General features: G+C 42.6%; 1 protein-coding gene across 6 annotated transcripts in view; it reads right to left on the reverse strand.

The window, feature by feature from the left end:
- LOC120948058 (cytochrome P450 306a1-like) overlaps positions 1-20,061 on the reverse strand; it is a 101,458-nt gene that overhangs the window by 43,810 nt on the left and 37,587 nt on the right. For 3 of the 6 annotated variants that reach the window (XM_040364032.2, XM_049605236.1, XM_049605237.1), the window contains exon 1: positions 16,795-17,572. The exons of 2 other annotated variants lie outside the window; for them this stretch is intronic. The gene's annotated coding sequence lies outside the window, so the exon portion shown is untranslated. Of the gene's footprint in view, positions 1-16,794; positions 17,573-17,920; positions 18,582-20,061 lie in introns of those variants that run through there. One more of the 6 variants, XM_049605234.1, reaches the window with a different exon arrangement.

Genomic DNA, 20,061 nt, shown 5'->3' on the forward strand with positions numbered 1-20,061 from the left:
TTGAATATCACTTTTTGAAAGAACGAGTGAAAACTTTTGCTTCAACGAGCTTTCTGGAGGCTTGAAGAATACACCCGCTGCGCAAAGCGACGCAAGAAATCATGGAGTTCTGAGAATTTTATCATGCCATCTTTTTCCCTCCAACGGCAAATTTGTCAAGCAGCTCGTCGAGCTACCCGTCCCTGGCTCCGCCTCATACCCCTCGCCTGAGCGCGCTGCAAAAGGTTTGGATGTGTTAGTGCGTCAGACGGCCAATCGCTGTCAGCCGTCGTCCGTGCTTTTTCCCTCCATAGCGCTATCTCTTTCTCGCGTGTGGACAATGCTCATAAGTTGCTGTGGCACTTAAAAAACCGTTTATACACATTGCGGCGATGAAGTTGCATTTTTACAAATCAAACCAAAAAAGCGCAATGAGTTTAATCGATGCAATGTAAAAATGACTACGGAATCGCTAGCGCACGATGGAGGGTTTGCTGTGCAACGCGCAGAACCCTAATTCGCATTTACACGTTCAGCCCGGCGCTTTTTTTTCACAACTTTTCTATCCGCCGGCATTTAGAAGGCAACCTGATTGTGAAACCGGCATACTGGAAAGCTCACTTGCAGTCCCTGGGGCATGTCATCGTGCTGAACGTGTTAAGCATTAAGCATAACTTTGTTACCTTAACCTTTTGCTTTCGTATGCTGTAGCTTACACAGATATGCTGAGCCATCTGCGCGTGGGTGTGAGCGTGCGTGTGTGTGCAACACTTTCACCAAATGTGTTTTCTTCCGGCATGTTATGATCCATCGGTCAAAGAAAGGAAGGTGTTCATGAAAGGCGGAAAGACGAATTGAGGCCCCTGTCAATGGTAACTGATGACAGGGAGCAGGGGGTACTGGCACACAGCTGTTGGAAGATTGAACGGTATACTTAATTTGCCAGCGGGAAGGGGGGTGGCCATGGGACCCCTACGATCATCTTTCCGGGAGCCTTTGTCGCTAATACTTGTAGACATACGGCATATCACAGACTAGACATCTTCGGTGACCGCCTAGTCCGCCTACCGTTAGATCCACCGCTGGTTCATGACGGTGTTTTTTTATCGTGGAGGTGCATCCTTCCCCCTGCCTGCAGCGTATGCATCCAGCAGGAGACAGTGTGGCAGTATGCAAGTTGCACACTGGATAGGAGCGGGCCCGCGACACCGCCATCATTCCGCACATCTGCATGCCCGTCGTGGGTTCTAATCGCGTATGAACCGTCCGCCGTAGGAAGGGCTGACTATCCGGCTACGTGGTACTCAAGTCCTGAAAAGGCCGGCATGATCGCGTAGGCCATTACGCCAATAATGCAAATAATAATGAGAAGAAGAACTTAGCATAGCAGTCCCCACTTGGGGAAAGTTTTTGTTTTCACTTTGTTGCTGCCGAGTCTACCGCTGTGACGTGACAAATGCACGGAATGCACTCGATCAAAACATGAACCTACCGATCCGAACCCATTCCAAGGCATTGCCGGTCAATCGGCGTCATGATAACTACTCCAATCCAACAAGCCACCAGATTCTGGACGGACAGGTGCAGCACCATACGCGCACCGTAATAAACAAATCCAGAATCCTCTTTTGTAGGGATTCAATTCAAAATGTTGTTTCCACTTGCGTCCGCTAGCTGAATTAGAAATAAATGTGCAACAAATCACACGCACGTTTGCTTAAATCATGTGTCTTTTTAATACCCCCAACAGCAGAGCCGATCGCAAAAATGCCAATGCCAATGGTTGTGTTGTCTCTCAGGTAGCGAGTTCGAAAATGCATGGACTTTATAGCCGCAGCGGATGAAAATGTACCCATCAGAATCAAATAGTTTTGGGGTTTCCAAACGCACGCACACACACAAACACACAAACACGCGCGCGCAAACTCACACACAAACACGCGCGCGCAAACTCACACACAAACACTCACGCGCAAACTCACACACACACACACACACACACACACACACACACACACACACACCCACACAAACACGCGCGCGCGCGCACACATGCATGAACGCGCGCACGCCAGCACGCACGCACGCACACACACACGCACGTACGCGCGCCCGCGAGCATGAAAGCGCGCACGCCAGCACGCGCCCACGAAAGCGCGCTCGCGAGCACGCACCCCCGAAGTCGCGCTAGCACGCATTCTCTACTGCGAGGGAGGGAGAAGAAGCGGACGAAAAAATGGGCGCCAATTTTTTTAAATTTTTTTGACCGTTTTTTTTGCTCCGCCGCCATAAATAGTTCGTCTATTTCGCCAGCAGATGGCGCTAAACTTGCTCGACCCTGCGCAGGAATCGCTGAAGTCCAGCGCGGGGATAAAATAACCCTAGCTACGCGTCAAATCAGGTAAACTCATGTTGATATATTAAGAGACAACATTTCATGAACAAGCGACAAAAATTGGTGACCATGAGACAAAAATTGGTGCCTTCGAGACAAAAATTGGTGCCTTTGAGAAATGGTGCATTTTCTGCGCTGGAAACTGCTCGAATTTGCGCAGCGGGCATAAACACTCTTACAATCTTCATTCAGAAGCAGAAGCGATAAAAATCAGCCTTCTAAATTCATACACATTGGGATAAGCCCACCTGTATATTATACTCACTTAGATAGCTGCTCGAAAACTGCTATACAATGCAAACAGCTGACAGGCTGAAATTTCAGCCTACGAGCTTCAAACGGAAAGGGCCCCAGTGTCATAGTTCTCGTGGAGAAAAGAGAAAGTACAAGCACCGCTTCCTGTTTTCGGCCTATATCCCTGCTTAACACGGACTATAAGCTACTGTCGAGAATTATCAAACTACGCCTTGATTCTATAATCAGGAAGTGGGGGATAATATCGACAGCGCAAAAGTGTAGCAACAAACCTTGCAACATTTTTCAAGCGGTGCTCTCTGTTAAGGAGCGGGTGGTTGATCTCAGGAATCAACGAAAGTGTGGTAAGCTCGTTCCCTTTGACCTCTCGCAGGCTTTCAACAGGGTTAACAGGTTGGCTGATAAGTCCCCGGTCTGACACATAGATGGCGCCGCTAGTATTAAATGCATATTATTTTTATATAGTACCAACCTTCAAATTATTCGAGTCAAAATTTGACGTCTGTATGTCAATTGGTTTGTGAGACAGAGCGTCTTTTGTCAAGCAACTTTTGTTATTTTGTTGTTCCACCAAGACAACGCACCGTGCCACAAGTCATTGAGAACGATGGCAAAAATTCATGAATTGGGCTTCGAATTGCTTCCCCGAATTGCGCATTCTCCAGATCTGGCCCCCAGCGACTTTTTCTTGTTCTCAGACCTCAAAAGGATGCTCGCAGGGAAAAAATTTGGCTGCAATGAAGAGGTGGTCGCCGAAACTGAGGCCTATTTTGAGGCAAAACCGAAGGAGTACTACCAAAATGGTAACAAAAAATTGGAAGGTCGTTATAATCGTTGTATCGCTCTTGAAGGGAACTATGTTGAATAATAAAAACGAATTTTGACAAAAATGTGTTTTTCTTTGTTAGACCGGGGACTTATCAGCCAACCTGTTAATAGAGGTTTTTTTGTGGCAAACTATGTCTTCTCTGGGCTTCAATCCAAGACTACGGGACTGGACACTGGTCAATAAAAAACTACGGGACTGGACACAGGACACATCACACCAACAACCACTCCGTTGCATGTACCGTGGCTGCGGGAAGTAGAGAGACTGCGCCTGCTCGGCATATTGTTCACTAACAATATACGGGAGGCCATAGGGCATAACTGGGAAAACGCCATTCAACAGTTCCGGCATTTGATCAGGCTGCACCGTGTCCGTGACCTGAATTTAGCGCAGAAGGTGGTGCTTTTAAACACCTTCCTTCTGCCCAAGCTTTGGTTCATTGCATCGGTGTGTAGTGCACGGTCAATGGACATAGACTTAATCTCTAGAACGGTGCGGTCTTTCTTATGGGGCGGGTCTGGGAGATTTCGAATCCCATTGACCTAAATGGCCCTTCCACGCAGACGAGGTGGTCACAATATCCACATTCCCGCGATAACTACAACGGCGTTGCTGGTGAATCGGTACATTGCTGAGCAGCGATGCCTAAAAGTTGGGGCTCAGCACATTGCTTATGCTGGAAATCCCCCAAACATAGGCTCCATTACTACAACATATCCTCGCCTTCGGACGGTAATCCAGCAGATTGAATACCATTCGGCACCTACCATCACGACCAAAAGTTTGTAGTAAATAATGATCGACAGACTTCCGGACACCAAAGTGGCTTTGGAGTCACCTTCCACTGATTGGCGATGGATATGGAAAAACGTCAGCAGCTTCAAACTATCGTCTCATCAACGGTTGATGCTGTACTTGCTGGTGCACAACAAGGTGCCGCACGGACTGCCGCTCGATAGGATGAATCGTACTTCCTCAGCTTGCTCATTCTGCTCCCGGATAGAGACTCTGGAGCACAGATTTGCTCTGTGTTCAAGGGTATCTAGTGCTTGGAGCATACTAATGCAGGCTATAGAAGCCGTCGTTCCCAAACACAACCTAAACTTCCCATCCCTCGTCTTGCCTATTTTACAGGCGTTGCCGTCAAATTTTGGCCGTAAGTCATGTATTTTTGTCTCGTAGCCGTCAATTTTTGACTGCATCAATTTTTGTCCCGAAGGCGTCAATTTTTGACAGTGCGCATCAATTTTTGTCTCGAACGCGTCAATTTTTGTCAGTGTGCAACAATTTTTGTCTCGAAGGCACCAATTTTTGTCTCATGGTCACAAATTTTTGTCTCTTGGTATTTTTTCGTTATTTTAATATTTTAATAATTGCAGAATGCACAACAAAATTAGAGCGGTTATACAATGCAAAGGAATTAATTCAAGAATTCTGTTTATTTCACATAGTTTTATGTCTTATTTATAATAATATCAAAACAATTTAGAGAAGATTAATCCTCGATTATTTCTTCATTTTGGCATCGTGGCAAAGCTTCTTCTTCTTTTGGCTCAACGACCGTTGTCGATCAAAGCCTGCCTGTACCATAACTTGTGGGCTTGGCTTTCAGTGACTTATTGATCCCCTCATACCAGGATAGTCAGTCCTACGTATGGCGGCACGGTCCATTTGGGGCTTGAACCCATTACGGGCATGTTATTAATTCGTACGAGTTGACGACTGTATTACGAGACCGGCAATCGTGGCAAATAGTTAAATAAATTCCTAAAATAGTTCTCGCAATCCGTAAGGTTTATCATGGTACTGTCATTTTCGATTGAGGAGTACAAAGTATCTTCATTGTTCAAAAGCAATCAGCTGTGTTGATCTACGTACCTGAAATTTAGTCAAAAATTTTGAAGCATTTTCCTTAAAATACCAACAAAATATTCAAAAACCATAGATTTTATTGAAATTAAATGTTAGGTATAAAATAACCCTAGCTACGCGTCAAATCAGGTAAACTCATGTTGATATATTAAGAGACAACATTTCATGAACAAGCGACAAAAATTGGTGACCATGAGACAAAAATTGGTGCCTTCGAGACAAAAATTGGTGCCTTCGAGACAAAAATTGATGCACACTGTCAAAAATTGACGCCTTCGAGCCAAAAATTCATGCACACGGTCAAAAATTGGTGACTTCGAGCCAAAATTTCACGGCAACGGCTGTAAGTCACATTAGTATACGTAAGAGGGTTCCCATCCTACGTTAATTTGCAAATTACATCATCCACATTGCTGGAAACAACAATGCTGTAATTGATGAAGAAATCCTTAAATGTTCTTTGTTATTTGTTATTTGTTATTTATTAATTAAAATTCAACGGACCGCAAGTGGCCCACTTGAAGCGAATTCATTTACATTCATTCATTATAACATAGTCACATTTCGGTCATTCATTTGTCACGCTTAGTCTTAAGTAACATAATTAACATGTAAAAGGTCGCACGACACGAATACTATTTAACAATGCGGTGCGCGACATGTCAGGTTGATGACGATCACAAATAACATTAAACTCACGGCACATACTAATAAACGGATCAGAGGAGCCAAAGCGAGTGCGGCGTTCCTCCATGTCAAGTAGCGATCTAGCTCGGAGCGATCACGGCGGGACATACATGTTGAGCCTCGAAAGAAGCGCGGGCGAGTCGATCCGATTGTCAAGAAGTCCCGCGACAAACAGCCTCTGAGCGTTGCAGTTCCGCTGCTTCAGCGTCTCGATGCCAAGCAACGCACAGCGTCCCTCATAGTCCAGTTGGACACTCCAGGAGCGCAAAGCGAACCGCGTGAATTTGCGCTGGATCGACTCTAAACGAGCTAGGGGACGAGCAGTTGTAGGCCACCATACTACTGAAGCGTATTCTAACACTGGTCGCACCAAAGCACAGTATAGCGTCTTGATGCAAATCGGGTCAGTGATGTCTCGTGCTATTTGTTTTAGTAAGCCGATCAATTGGTTACCCTTAGTGACAACGTGCTCTAGCTGGTCGTGGAAGCTCAACTTTTCGTCAAGGAGCACTCCTAGATCCGTGACACAGCTTTTGCGACCAATGGTAGATCCATTTAAAGCATAGTCATACACTAAGGGGCACCGCTTTCTCGCAAACGTAACGACAACACACTTCTCGACGCACAATTCAAGACCATTCAAAGAACACCATGACTGGAAGGCACTTAGAGTGGCTTGAAGGCGGAGTTGGTCTGACCGGTCGCGGATAGGCAGGAACAGCTTCGCGTCGTCTGCATACAGTAGGTGGCCGTCAGGAGGGAGCAACCGTGTTACGTCATTCAGGAAAATGACAAACAGCAGCGGTCCAAGGTTACTCCCCTGCGGCACCCCCGAAGAAGCATCGATACGGCGCGACGTATGGGGTCCCATCTTCACGCAATATGTGCGACCAGTAAGATAGGAGCGCATCCAGGCCAGCAGCTGCACAGGCAGACCAAGCGTTTCGAGCTTTGCGAGCAGCAAGGCGTGCGGAACGCTATCGAAGGCAGCCTTGATGTCCGTGTAGACTGCGTCGATCTGCGAGCCGGCATCGATGGTCCTGTGGCAGAGGCTAACGAACTCAACCAGGTTGGTGGTGGTTGAACGCTGAGGGACAAATCCATGTTGAGCTGTGCTAATGTAGTTCGAGGCAGCTGCGAGGAGAGGTTCGTACACCAGGAGCTCGAAGACCTTAGCGCAGGCACAAAGCGATGTAATGCCACGGTAATTACATGCATTTGATTTGTCTCCCTTTTTGTGCACTGGAACAAGCCACGAAGTTTTCCAGCAGGCAGGATAGATGCCCGAACGCAGCGAGTCGCGAAAAATCAAGGCCAGGATAAGCGCGATGGTGGTGCCACTACGCTTAAGCGTGGAAGCCGGGATCCCGTCAGGCCCTGGAGCAAACGAAGATTTCAGCCTGTCAATCGCTTTCGAGACTGAATACTCATCGATGATCGGCAAGTTTGGGGCCATAGCATCCACCGGTACGTTTGATAATGCGTCGGCTATCTGCCTCTCATCAGTTACAGCTGGAAGGAAGGTGGCGGCAAAGCGCGAGGCAAAAATATCACATACAGCAGACGGATTGTTGCCGTTGCGCCCGTTGTAACTGACGGAGCTAGGAAAACCAGAGGATTTCCGACGATTGTTTGCGAAGTTCCACAGTACACGTGAATTGCCGCGGCAGCGCAAAACCGTACGCCGTACGTGCCCCAGGTAGCGGAACCTGTTATAGCGCCGATAGAGAGAGTGCGCAGTATTATAGTTGCGCAATGCAGCGGGACACCTACGCAACAAATAATCGCGATACGCGGCAGCTTTAGCCGTTTTGAGCCTGCGCAGCGTTCTGTCACCCCAAGGGGGGCCTCGTTTAGGTCGTTTCACCGGCGTGCATTCATTCAGGGCTTGCAACATGAACCGCTCAAAATCTTTCACAGCGAGGTCAAGAGTGGCGTAACGGGAACAATCGAAGACATTCGCGAACGAGGCGATCATCGGCAGAAGCCTGTTAAAGTCCGTCCGCGCGTAGTCAAGGCGTGGTGTTAGCGCAGGAACGGCTGATTCCTCTCGTGGTAGCGGGATGGCCAATTCAAGCGCAGGGTGATAGGTGTTATTTGCTAACAGCGGGGTGAGGCAAAGTTCAAGCGGAAGGCAAACAGAAGCAACTGCATTATTTGCAAACACCAGGTCTAAGACGCGTCCGCTGCTGTTAAGATGACCATTGATCTGGAAGAGTCCGCTATGATGCATCTCGTCCATAAACAGAGCGGAGAGAGCCGATCGCGTACGTGGCTCATAATGCAGAAATGGCAAATCCGGATCATGCTGAGCGGCTGACCAGGACACGAGAGGTTGGTTGAAGTCTCCTAACAGTAAACCGTCTCCGGGATGCATAGTTGAGCATAATGAGCGAATGCAGTTTTCGATTTCACGGAGCGTGGCAGCATTTGCGGCAAGTCTGGGCGGGAGGTATGCAGCAATGATGAATAGTCGGGAATTGCCTAGTTGTATTACAACGCACACTAGCTCAAGCGATGGATGCACCGTTGTGTGCTCCCGTGACGTCAGAGACTGAGAGCACGCAATCAACACACCTCCACCGCGGGAACATGTACTGTTGTCAACACTACGATCGCATCGGTAGACTCGGAAGCTATCGTCAAACAGCAAAGCCGAAGGTAGACTAGGATCGAGCCAGGTTTCCGTAAGCACTATTACATCGAAATTGGATTCCAACACCGACAGGCGAAACTCATCGACCTTCGTGCGCAGTCCCCGCACGTTTTGATAGTAAACAGAGGCAGTGGAACGGGCAGTGCGATGCGCATTAACAGCAGGAACATAACAGGTAGGTGTTTGTGCAGACTTAACAGAGGTTCGTCTATTCGTGAAAGAAACGGTCAAGTGTGGTCTGTTGTAAGTTGGTGTTGGAAGTGCGGCGAATTAAAAGCGGGCCGTCAATGAGTGTTGAATTAGGACCATGAGTTCAGCGTGTGTTCTCCCAATTGTGGTGATGTTAGTGTTTGAGCCTGTGAAGTTGATGCGTGTGCCGGTGCGTGATAGACAGTGGATGTTGGTGTGCGAGGCATCGATCGGCGATCGATGACAACAGGTGTGCGTGTGAGAGAACGGTGTTTGATGGTGATTGGTGACGATGAGTGTCCATGCTCTCGTAGACGGGATTGTACAAATTCACGTACACCAATACCGACAGGCCAGGACGATGGGGCGAGTGCTGCGTCACGAAGGGCGGCCGGTACTCTCACTTTGAAAGAAAGCCAGTTTACGCTGTCAACACTGACTCCCTTCCTCAGCAAGCAGTATGTCATCAATTCATCAATACATATACAAGCGGAAAACCATCTGTCAAAATCGGAGCCCAGGGGGGGGATCGCCAAAACCGCTATAACTACACCTCATTATACATTCCACCTTGGACAAGCGCAATGTACGTGATCTGACCTGGACGCAAAAACGAGATGTCAAATTGTTTGCTGTCATCTGGCGTAGGTGCGACCAAAGTGGGTAGAAAGGAGGTGTCTTCATACAGAACATTTGGCCATCAAGGCTTTAGAAAAAAAAAAAACACAAAACCAGGATCGACGGCAGTTGTCAAATGCGACGAATTTTACTAGTATACGGGCATGATAAATGAATTGTTTTCTTTTAATAAATAAACGAAATGTTTCGCCTGCTGCCTGTAAACAAATATCGACGGCTGTTGTCAAACTGAATCTCAAAATGGCAACATGCCAAACGCCAAGAAGACACCTCCTCTATATTCTACCTTGGGTGCGACGACAAGGACAGTTGCGATCGAGACGCCGAAGGAAGAAGATTAATTTTTGTTATTTGTTATTTGTTATTTATTAATTAAAATTCAACGAACCGCGAGTGGCCCACTTGAAGCGAATTCGCTTACATTTATTACATTCAAGTCACGTTTCAGTCATCCATTTGTCACGCTTAGTCTAAAGTAAAATAATAAACACGTAAAAGGTCGTACAGTATCGGACAAAATGATAGGGCTTTGGTTTTTTCAACGCACCATGCACCCGTTGGGACAGGTTTATGTGTGGTTTGTATTTGTTTGTTTGTGTGTGTATTTGTATGAGTGAATGTGCGTGTTTGTATGTCTGTATGTGTGTGTATGTTTGAGTGTGTATTGGTGTGTGTGTTTCCGTAACAAGTAAGTCGTTTCGGATAGATTTGTTAGTAGTTTTTTTGTGTTTTGGGTTAGGTTTTTATTGTAATTAGCAGGACCACCGCCCTCAGTGTTTCTTCGATATATTAACAATCTTACGGTCTTCTTACGCCGTGGTCTTCTGAGGACGTCCGGGTGACTTGCGCGTTTCGGTTGTCCAAGCGCGTTTCGTTTGTCCAAGCACGTTTCGGTTGTCCGAAGCTCGTTTGCCACAAAAGTGCGCGATCGTTCCATTACGAACTCGATCGTTTTGCGCTTAATGCCAGCAGCCGCCATTTGCTTTATGATATGGCGCTGATAATCGGTACAATGTTTACCTCGACCGTCAAGAACGCACTGGTTAAAAACTTGGACACGACTAATGCCGTGCACTGCCTGCGTTCTGCTTCTATACGCAATGAACTACATCATTGTCGAGCAGCGAAAAAAGCGTATTGATAAAAACAATCAATGAGTAAGCAAGAAAGCATATACCCATTTAAATCGAGAACAGAATACTGCCGCGCTCATGACACAAAACGCCTATTGAAAAGAACACCTGCGCGCTTGCTCAATGCACTCTTAAAGTTTCCCATGCACACACAACGTGCAACGCAGAGATGCATGCAGGCCTTTCAATGGCGTGCACTGGAGAATCATCTGTGAGGGAATGCCAAGTTCATTGTTATTGTGCACGTTTCCATTTCGCATCGCTGTCGCATTCACATTCATCAAACAGCACACCTGCGTTTTCGTTCGAGGAACAAGCGCTGCTGTCGATGCAAACTTTAGCTTTTATCCAAGTGTGAATGCACGCTGTTTCACATGATAACACACATTATTACCGTATTAATACACGATGCGCAATCTCAGATTGCGCATATATTCGTTTTATCAAAACATACTTCATTTCGCGTAGCCAACCCTGAGCTATAAACGTCATTTCCATACATTTTCAGATTGCGCCAAGATTGCGCATAAATTTTCAAGATTATATATCCGAGATATATATATATTTTTTTGACAGATAAATATATCAAACCGGCCCGTTTGACAGATAAATATATGCGCAATCTGAGATTGCGCATCGTCTATTGCTACTGTTAGAATACTTTCGACGCAATAGGACATCATGTCAAGCTACGTTTCTTCAGACACAAACCCGCGCACTCACACATACACACACACACACACACACACACACACACACACACACACACACACACACACACACACACACACACACAAACACACACACACACACACACACACACAAACAAACACAAACACAAACACAAGTAAAGTGGTAAAACAAGTGCACGGTGCAATGAAAAAAAGGCCCTATCTTATTGTCCGATACTGTAACTGCTCAAAACTGATCCGATCAAACAAAAGCGACATAAAAACCTCACCAACGATTGTTTAACAGAATTTAAATATTTGCTACTGTTAGGCTGGAAATAGACGAACCGAGATCGTCGCGGTACCGCGAAATTCGCGCATTGTTTATAACAGTTGTATAACAGTAGAGCTGTCAAATCTTCCGCGCCTCCAATCGCGCCTGCTGTTTCGCAGAGATACCCAACTTCGGTATTGCTGAGATTTTCGCGGTAGCGCGAACCGATTATTTTTCCTTTTTCTGGTGGATTTGTGTGAAAACTCGTGTCGAGAAATGAGTTTTGTATTTTATTTTGCACAAACTATGTGAAATAAATAATTTGATTCGCAAATTGATAGAAAAATATTTCTTCTTGGCACATTCAATCGTCACCAGACCTCGGATGGTTCCATACACGAACCGCGATTATCTCGGCTATCTGTCAGATTTTATAACATAATTGACAGCTCAAGTCATACGCGATTTTCGCGGTACCGCGACGATCTCGATTCGTCTATTTCCAGCCTTAGGCTGGAAATAGACGAACCGAGATCGTCGCGGTACCGCGAAATTCGCGCATTGTTTATAACAGTTGTATAACAGTAGAGCTGTCAAATCTTCCGCGCCTCCAATCGCGCCTGCTGTTTCGCAGAGATACCCAACTTCGGTATTGCTGAGATTTTCGCGGTAGCGCGAACCGATTATTTTTCCTTTTTCTGGCGTATTTGTGTGAAAACTCGTGTCGAGAAATGAGTTTTGTATTTTATTTTGCACAAACTATGTGAAATAAATAATTTGATTCGCAAATTGATAGAAAAATATTTCTTCTTGGCACATTCAATCGTCACCAGACCTCGGATGGTTCCATACACGAACCGCGATTATCTCGGCTATCTGTCAGATTTTATAACATAATTGACAGCTCAAGTCATACGCGATTTTCGCGGTACCGCGACGATCTCGATTCGTCTATTTCCAGCCTTACATACAGGCGGTCCCCGAGATACACGGTACCTCTTATACGCGGATTCGGAGATACGCGGTTTTCTAAATTTGACAATTCTTTGAGCAAATTGTACTGATTTGACACATCAATTGCAAATTGCCAAATAATTTCCGTTTTGATCGAATGTTAAAAACTCTTTCAAAAGGTTTAAAAGAGTTATATTCAGTCAGAATCATGTCAAATAATTCATAAAGTGACTAAAACCGCCCCCTACTTGAAAAATTACACGAAAATTTGTGATATTTTAGCTGGAAATCACGAGATTCGACTTACGCGGAAATTCGAAATACGCGGTATTTTGCGGCCGTTTTCGGTCCCCATTAACCGTGTATCTCGGGGAACGCCTGTACATAGTTAGGGAATGTAAGCGTCCAAATAGACATAGAGCGACAACGTCGCGCGCGACGAAAAATAGCTCAAAATTTCACTCGGTGTAGATCAAAGTAGCTCATTTGACTCAGTCAACCAACTTGTTTTTTTATTTGAAAACGCACAAAAATAGGTTCAAATGTGTTCAAATCTATTTTTTGCGTTTGGCATTAATCTGGCTTGTAAAAAAACTAGAAAATTCGATTATTTAGGATGAACCAAAATTGTCGCGCGCGACGAGTAGCTCTGTTTGCAAAATTGAGCTACTTTTTGTCGAGCGCGAAGTCGTCGCGCGCGACATTGTCGCTGTATGTCTATTTGGACGGTAATGCTAGCCTGATTTTTTTTTCCTCCCACCACCCACTTCACCATCGATGTCCTCTTAGGCTGGAAATACACGAACCGAGATCGTCGAGGTACCGCGAAATTCGCGCGTTATTTAAAACAGTTGTAGAACAGTTCAGCTGTCAAATCATCCGCGCCTCCAAGGTAGAATATAGAGGAGGTGTATTTTTAGCGTTTGGCATATTGCCATTTTGAGATTCAGTTTGACAACAGCCGTCGATATTTGTTTACAGGCAGCAGCCGCAATATTACGTTGAAAATGCCGATTTATAAAGTGTGGATGCAAAATACAAGTTTTTTGTGCTATACAAATATTTAGTAAACGAAAACAATTCATTTATCATACCCGTATACCAGTAAAATTCGTCACATTTCACAACTGCCGTCGAAAACTGCCGTCGGTTTTGTGTTTTTTTCTAAAGCCTTGATGGCCAAATGTTCTGTATGAAGACACCTCCTTTCTACCCATTTTGCGCGCCTCCAATTGCGCCAAAAACAATACAATACAACAATACAATACCCAACTTCGGCTTTGCTGAAATTTTCGTGGTAGCGCAAACCGATTATTTTTATTTTTCTGGTGGATTTGTTAGAAAACTCGTGTGGAGTTACGAATGTTGTATTTTATTTTGCATAAACTTTGTGAATAAATAATTTGATTCACAAATTGATTAAAAAAAATCATCTCGGCACATTCAATCGTCACCAGACCTCAGATGAGTCCAGACACGAACCGCGATTATCTCGCCTGTTTGTCAGATTTCATAACAGAATTGACAGCTCAAGTCATACGCGATTTTCGCGGTACCGCGACGATCTCGATTCGTCTATTTCCAGCCTTACAAAATTGACAGTACAAGTCATACGCGATTTTCACGGCACCGCGACGATCTCGGTTCATCTATTTCCAGCCTTGGACCGCTACAAAGGCGCCCATAAATGTTTTGGATTAAGTGCAGACGAATACGATATTCAATTGCAAAGGGCCTACATTAATATTCATTGCACATATTCCTACCCGCATTACAAATACTTATCTAATACATATATATATATACCACATACTAATTCAGCCAGTCCTTATTTAGGCTCATAAACTACCTTACGAAGTCACGATCAAAATTTACAAGCAGACGGTTACGAGCGCCTTTGTGGCGGTTTAAGAGAATATCGATGGTGAAGTGGGCAGTGGGAAGAAAAATATATCAGGCTAGCATCAAGGTGTATGGATATTAGGAGGTGAAGTGCTTCAGAGCAAATTGACATTTCACGACTTGACATAACAATACTGGGGGCTCCGGTATTAAAATCGGGGAGGGCTGGAGGGGGGTATAGAAAATTGTATGCGATTTGACATAACAATACTCAATGATGGCGCCCGGAAAACGCGCTAACAATTCACCTCCTTAATAAACACACCTTGGGCTAGCATTACATTCCGTAACTATGCATGTAACATAAGCAAATATCTAGATTCTGCTAAAAAATCGTTGGTGGGGTTTTTGTGTCGCTTTTGTTTGATCGGATCAGTTTTGAACCATTGTTTACCAAATTGATCAGGTTTTCATGGTAATTTCAAAATAATTTTTGAAAATCTTTACATATTTTAGTTTGCATTTTCAAAACAATATTACGTGCAAAGAAAACATTTTTTTTACTTTTGATATTAAACAATATTTTGATGATAAGTCTTAAAAAACTCTCAAAACTTTAAAAAAAGTTATTTTTCATTTAAACCTTCCACACTTTTTAAAAATCTATCTATATTTTTCTGTAAAATCTTTCTAGAATATGTTATTTCTCGATTTTTGAATGATTTTTGTACGAAATGTACGAAGATGTGAAATAGTATTCTGCACAACTAAAAAATCCCCTTTTTTATCTATCTTTTACGGATTTTCCGAAAATTGTGAAAAACGACTGTCCATATAGTTGTGGTGGGCGCTGTATAATAATAAAAATAAGAGGAATTCACGTAACTCGAAAACTTAATCCATCGAACGATTTTAATAGTGTAGCGAGTGAAAGCAATAGCTAAAATCAAAATTATATATTTGTTAAATGCATTTTTGCAAGAAAACCTGATATTCTGTTAACGTGGATGTAACGGGAACGCAAAAACTGCGCAACTAGAGAACAGACTGTATTTCCGAATTTTCATAAAGCGAAAGGCCACGGGAGTGACAAAATGCTGACAAATTTTTCAAAATTTGAGCTTTTGTCACTTTTTTGAGCTTGTGTCAAAATTTTGTGACCTGGAGCAGCCAGGAAAAAAAGTTGACAAAAGTTGACAAAATTTGATGTTCGTGAATGCATGATTCTAATTGATTTATGTACCTAGTTAGTGCTTCTTAAACAAAATATCGATGATATTCAGATGTTGGAGCTTTTTGTCGCTCTTGTGTATGTTTTTGGTGCGGCCACGAGAAAAGCTCTTTTTTGCAGTTGACAAGCAATTTTGACAAAGTTGAAAATTTTTTCAACATTTTTTCAGCTCCGTGGCCACGCGCTAATAGAATGTACACCGCGTATGTCCGAGACTAGATGAATAGGAGACCCCCGAGATGTAAGCCCTAAAGTAAAGTGTGAGTCGAAAGAGTGGTTTGTCGAATATCTGTCAATCCAAAGGTTGAAACCAGAGTTGAAGAGTTTTAATTTATAATATGAGCTTGTGATTTATGAAATACACGAATTTATTTTAAAAATCTATTCAGAGGTTTCCATCTTCCTTTCGAATGTAAACATTGTTATTCATCGCGTGAAAAAAATGTTATTCCACATAGATCGGACATTCTATTTCCATCACAATAATTGTAATTTTGGACCTGGATTGAATTGGACAGTTCTTTGTTATGTGTTGAAAATGAAATTTCATGTTGAAGCAAATACACCATTTGAAAGCTGTTGAAAAACATTTTGGATGCGGTGAATAATTATGTGCACATTTGAAAGTGACTTGGAAAACCCTGCAATGATTTTTTTATTACAAAAATTGTTTACCCTACATAAATATTCAAATAAGGGTAGTTAGGGAATCTGCATAAATGTGTATGTAATGTTTTTATTTCTTACCGACTTTGGGTTAATTATTCTCATTCGCCTCTTTATATGTAAAGGTCATCAAATATAGACCACTATAAATTATCAAAATCAAAATCGAGTGAGTCGTATTTCGAGGGTCGCCTGTATTAGAGGTGTTGTTTACATTTTTGGTTATGTGTATTAGTGTGTCTATGGACTATGTTTACACGTATACGGAAAGAAAGTTCTCGTGTTTTACAATAATCTTAAAAACTAAATCACACTAATGAGGTCGAAGAAATGGAGTTCCTTATATACGCTCGATCAAACGTGTAAATGATTCATTTGTAATATAATACACACAAAACTTTTTCGCTTTTTTACAGATATGTTGACGATCTCCAAAATAACAGCTAAGAATTATGGTTCTAGCATGCTAACAATGGGTATTGAAACAAAGATACAATATCGTAAAAGAAAAAAAACACTTACAAATCACTTGTTGAATCAATGATTTTGACCGACCAACATAAAAATTGTTCGCAAAAAATGCTGTCACTATTTTAAATTCCTAAAACCAGATGTACCAGATGTATAAAATGCAAACACTTCACGATGCTTCGTTTCCTACTGTCCAATAACAACTGCAGCCATCTCTTCACAACCTCCACATAAATATCTTTCACCACCACTAAATTTGGAATTCCAATTGCTTCAGACTTGTAAATGTGAACACTGTAAATCATTTATTCACTCCATTTATTCTATTTGTTGTACGTAACTTCCGAATGCTGGCCATCGAAGAACTGCATAGCTAGCAAAAAGCCAGAGGGGAGCGTTCTTTCAATTTTGGTTTTTCTTAGTTTTAGTGTTCTTCTCACTCAATTAGTTTCATTCCATTTTCGGTTTACTTTCGTTTACGTTCCATCGTTAAGCACAACACAACAAGAAAACAAGTAACGAAGGATTTTTCTATTTCGCTCTCATTCATTTAAACCATTGATTTCGTTTCATTTAAAACTGAAAGAGTGTATATTGTGTATATAACAATAGTTCTAGTATTTTATTTACTTATATTAACACGTGAAACGGTAACTACGTGCATTGCATACGTGTTTATGTATTGACGGTCATTCCTAATTATTTCAAACTTGTCAAATAGCAATCAGCAAGCGTAGAAAATAATATATCCCCATACCGTAGCATATTGCGGCAATAACAAAAGTAAACAAATACTTTTGCTGATAGAGGCAAATGAACTTCGAGGTTGTTTTTATATGGCAAAAAATACTTGAACAATCATTAAATTGTTTCCTATGAGTATTGTTTCAATATATGAGTAGGACAATATATGAGTAGTGTTTCAGAGATTTAATAAAAATAATGTTGTATGATCTGAACATGAAAAAATTAAAATTATAGAATGAAAAAATAATGCTAGTTATTATTGAAGAACTTCAATAAAATCAATCCATAACGCATTAAAACCCGTGAAATAGTATGTATGCAAGGAAATATAAGAACGTATAGGAATCAATGAACTAACAAATAATGTGCATAAACTTACATATTACATACAAGTCAACTTGGCAAAATATATGTTATTGAGACATCTTACCGGTGAGCAACTTTAACATTCCTCCTTTCGATCCCTTTACACCCGTTTTTTTCTATTTCTTCAGTGTTTGGCCTTTCTAGCCAACTTTCCTGGTTTAATTGTTCGTTTCTTCTTCTTCTTCTTATTGGCGGAACGACCTACGTGGTCATTTCGGTGTTTACAGGCTTTCGAGACTTGTTTAGTACCACGCAGCCGGAGAGTCAGTCCTTACTATGCAGGGATTGTCAGTTGAATCTTGAACCCACGACGGGCATGTTGTTAACACTTTAAGTGAATCGTCATATTGATCCGTTTGACGGCTTTTGCTGACCCCTCAGCTTTGTATCTGACGTTCAGCGATTCTCTTTAGAACGAATAAGGGAGGAAAGAGAGAATGAGAGCGATATATGCAACGCCGCTTATCGCAATGAATCAAAAGAGTGATAACAGTCGCACAAGAAATTGACGATCTCTTGCCATCGCGATACTTGTTCCCCCATAGCACTGCGATGTAAGGCCAGGGGTCAAAGTGTTAATTCATGCGAATTGAAAACTGTACCACAAAGCCTTCGTAGCTATTCAAGAGAACAGCGATGGAAAAGTGGGTCTGTAACAATCCCAAACATTTCGACATTGTTAAAATATCATAGAAGGGTGTTTTGGGTCAAATTTGAAAGATCAAGTCAGTTTTGAACCGTTATTGAACCTCTTTATATGTGATCCTCTAATGATTGTAAAATAATTTGTTTCAATCTCTGTTTTGAACATATTGGTTCATACCTAGAAAACAATATATTTTTATGAGGAAGAATGTATTGAAAAACAAAATCTTATTCTTTTTCTTTGGCATAACAACCGCTTTCGGTCAAGGCCTGGCTGTACCCACTAGTGAAGTGAGTTTGGCTTTCAGTGACTTATTGTTACCATAGCAGGATAGTCAGTCCTACGTATGGGGTCTATCCGGGACTTGAACCCATGACGAGCATGTTGTTACGTCGCACGAGTTGACGACTGTACCACCAGACCGGCCCCAAAAAAATTTAGTTCTACAAATTACCCGAGATTAAGTATCCTCATGAAACTAACAAGTGTATGTGTGTGTGTGTGTGTGTGTGTGTGTTTTTTTTTTTTTTTTTTACAAGGAGGGGGAATCTTCGAAAGACTCCCGTTGTCGCACGGGGTGTGTGTGTGTGTGTGTGTGTGTGTGTGTGTGTGTGTGTGTGTGTGTGTGTGTGTGTGTGTGTGTGTGTGTGTGTGTAAAGCAAAATCAAAATATTTTATGAGAAAACTAAGTATTCCCAATTCTTTTTCTCTAGATCAGTGATGTCAAACTCGTTTTGGGTCGCGAGCCGGATTAGTTTTGAAAATATTCTAACGGTCCGCAATTGAACGGTGTTGGGTTGGTGTGTGGGTGGGGAGGTGGGGAGTAGGAGAAGGTAATTTGTATGGAGAATCAAATTCTACCTTTTTATACCATAATACATCATTTAGATATTTAAAGAATTTGGTCAAGGTTTTGATTTCACCATCACGCGCTACTATACCGCATGGTGCTTTCGATCGGCGAAAATCATTAAAGACTTATTCTTTTACCAATAATCGTATCTCGAATCGTTCTAAATAAAAAATATGGAAACACAAATATAATACGCAAATCAGTTTACATTTACTCCTACTTTACTTTAGTGGCGGTCGCTCTAACCCGGAAATTTTATCATTCTTATGCAATGTCCCAGATATATGTGGGAATGGGGTTCGACAGCCCTGATATAATTTGTCAATTGGGAACGAAAAGAAATTTACTTCGAGTACAGTCTCTTCCCGAGTTACGCGGTTTCTGCGTTCCCGTCGAATCCGCGTAACTCGAATATCCGCGTATGTCAAATTTCACGTTTTCTGACTAAAATACTATTGATTACTCGGAGTTTTTGGTTTAATTTAGTTATTTTATACACTTTATCATTTATTTCAGATAATTCGTGCAGAAAATTCTAATATTTCTGGCTTTTTAGCGGTTTCAGTTTGTTAGCCAAAATGCCATTTATACCTAACTTGAAGCAAATTGTACTGATTTGATATTTAATCTGTCAAATTTAGAAAACCGCGTATCTCCGAATCCGCGTAAGTCGAGAACCGTGTAACTCGAGAACAGACTGTATAAG

This window comes from Anopheles coluzzii, chromosome 2 (genome assembly GCF_943734685.1).
Source record: "Anopheles coluzzii chromosome 2, AcolN3, whole genome shotgun sequence".
Taxonomy (NCBI): Eukaryota; Metazoa; Arthropoda; class Insecta; order Diptera; family Culicidae; genus Anopheles; species Anopheles coluzzii.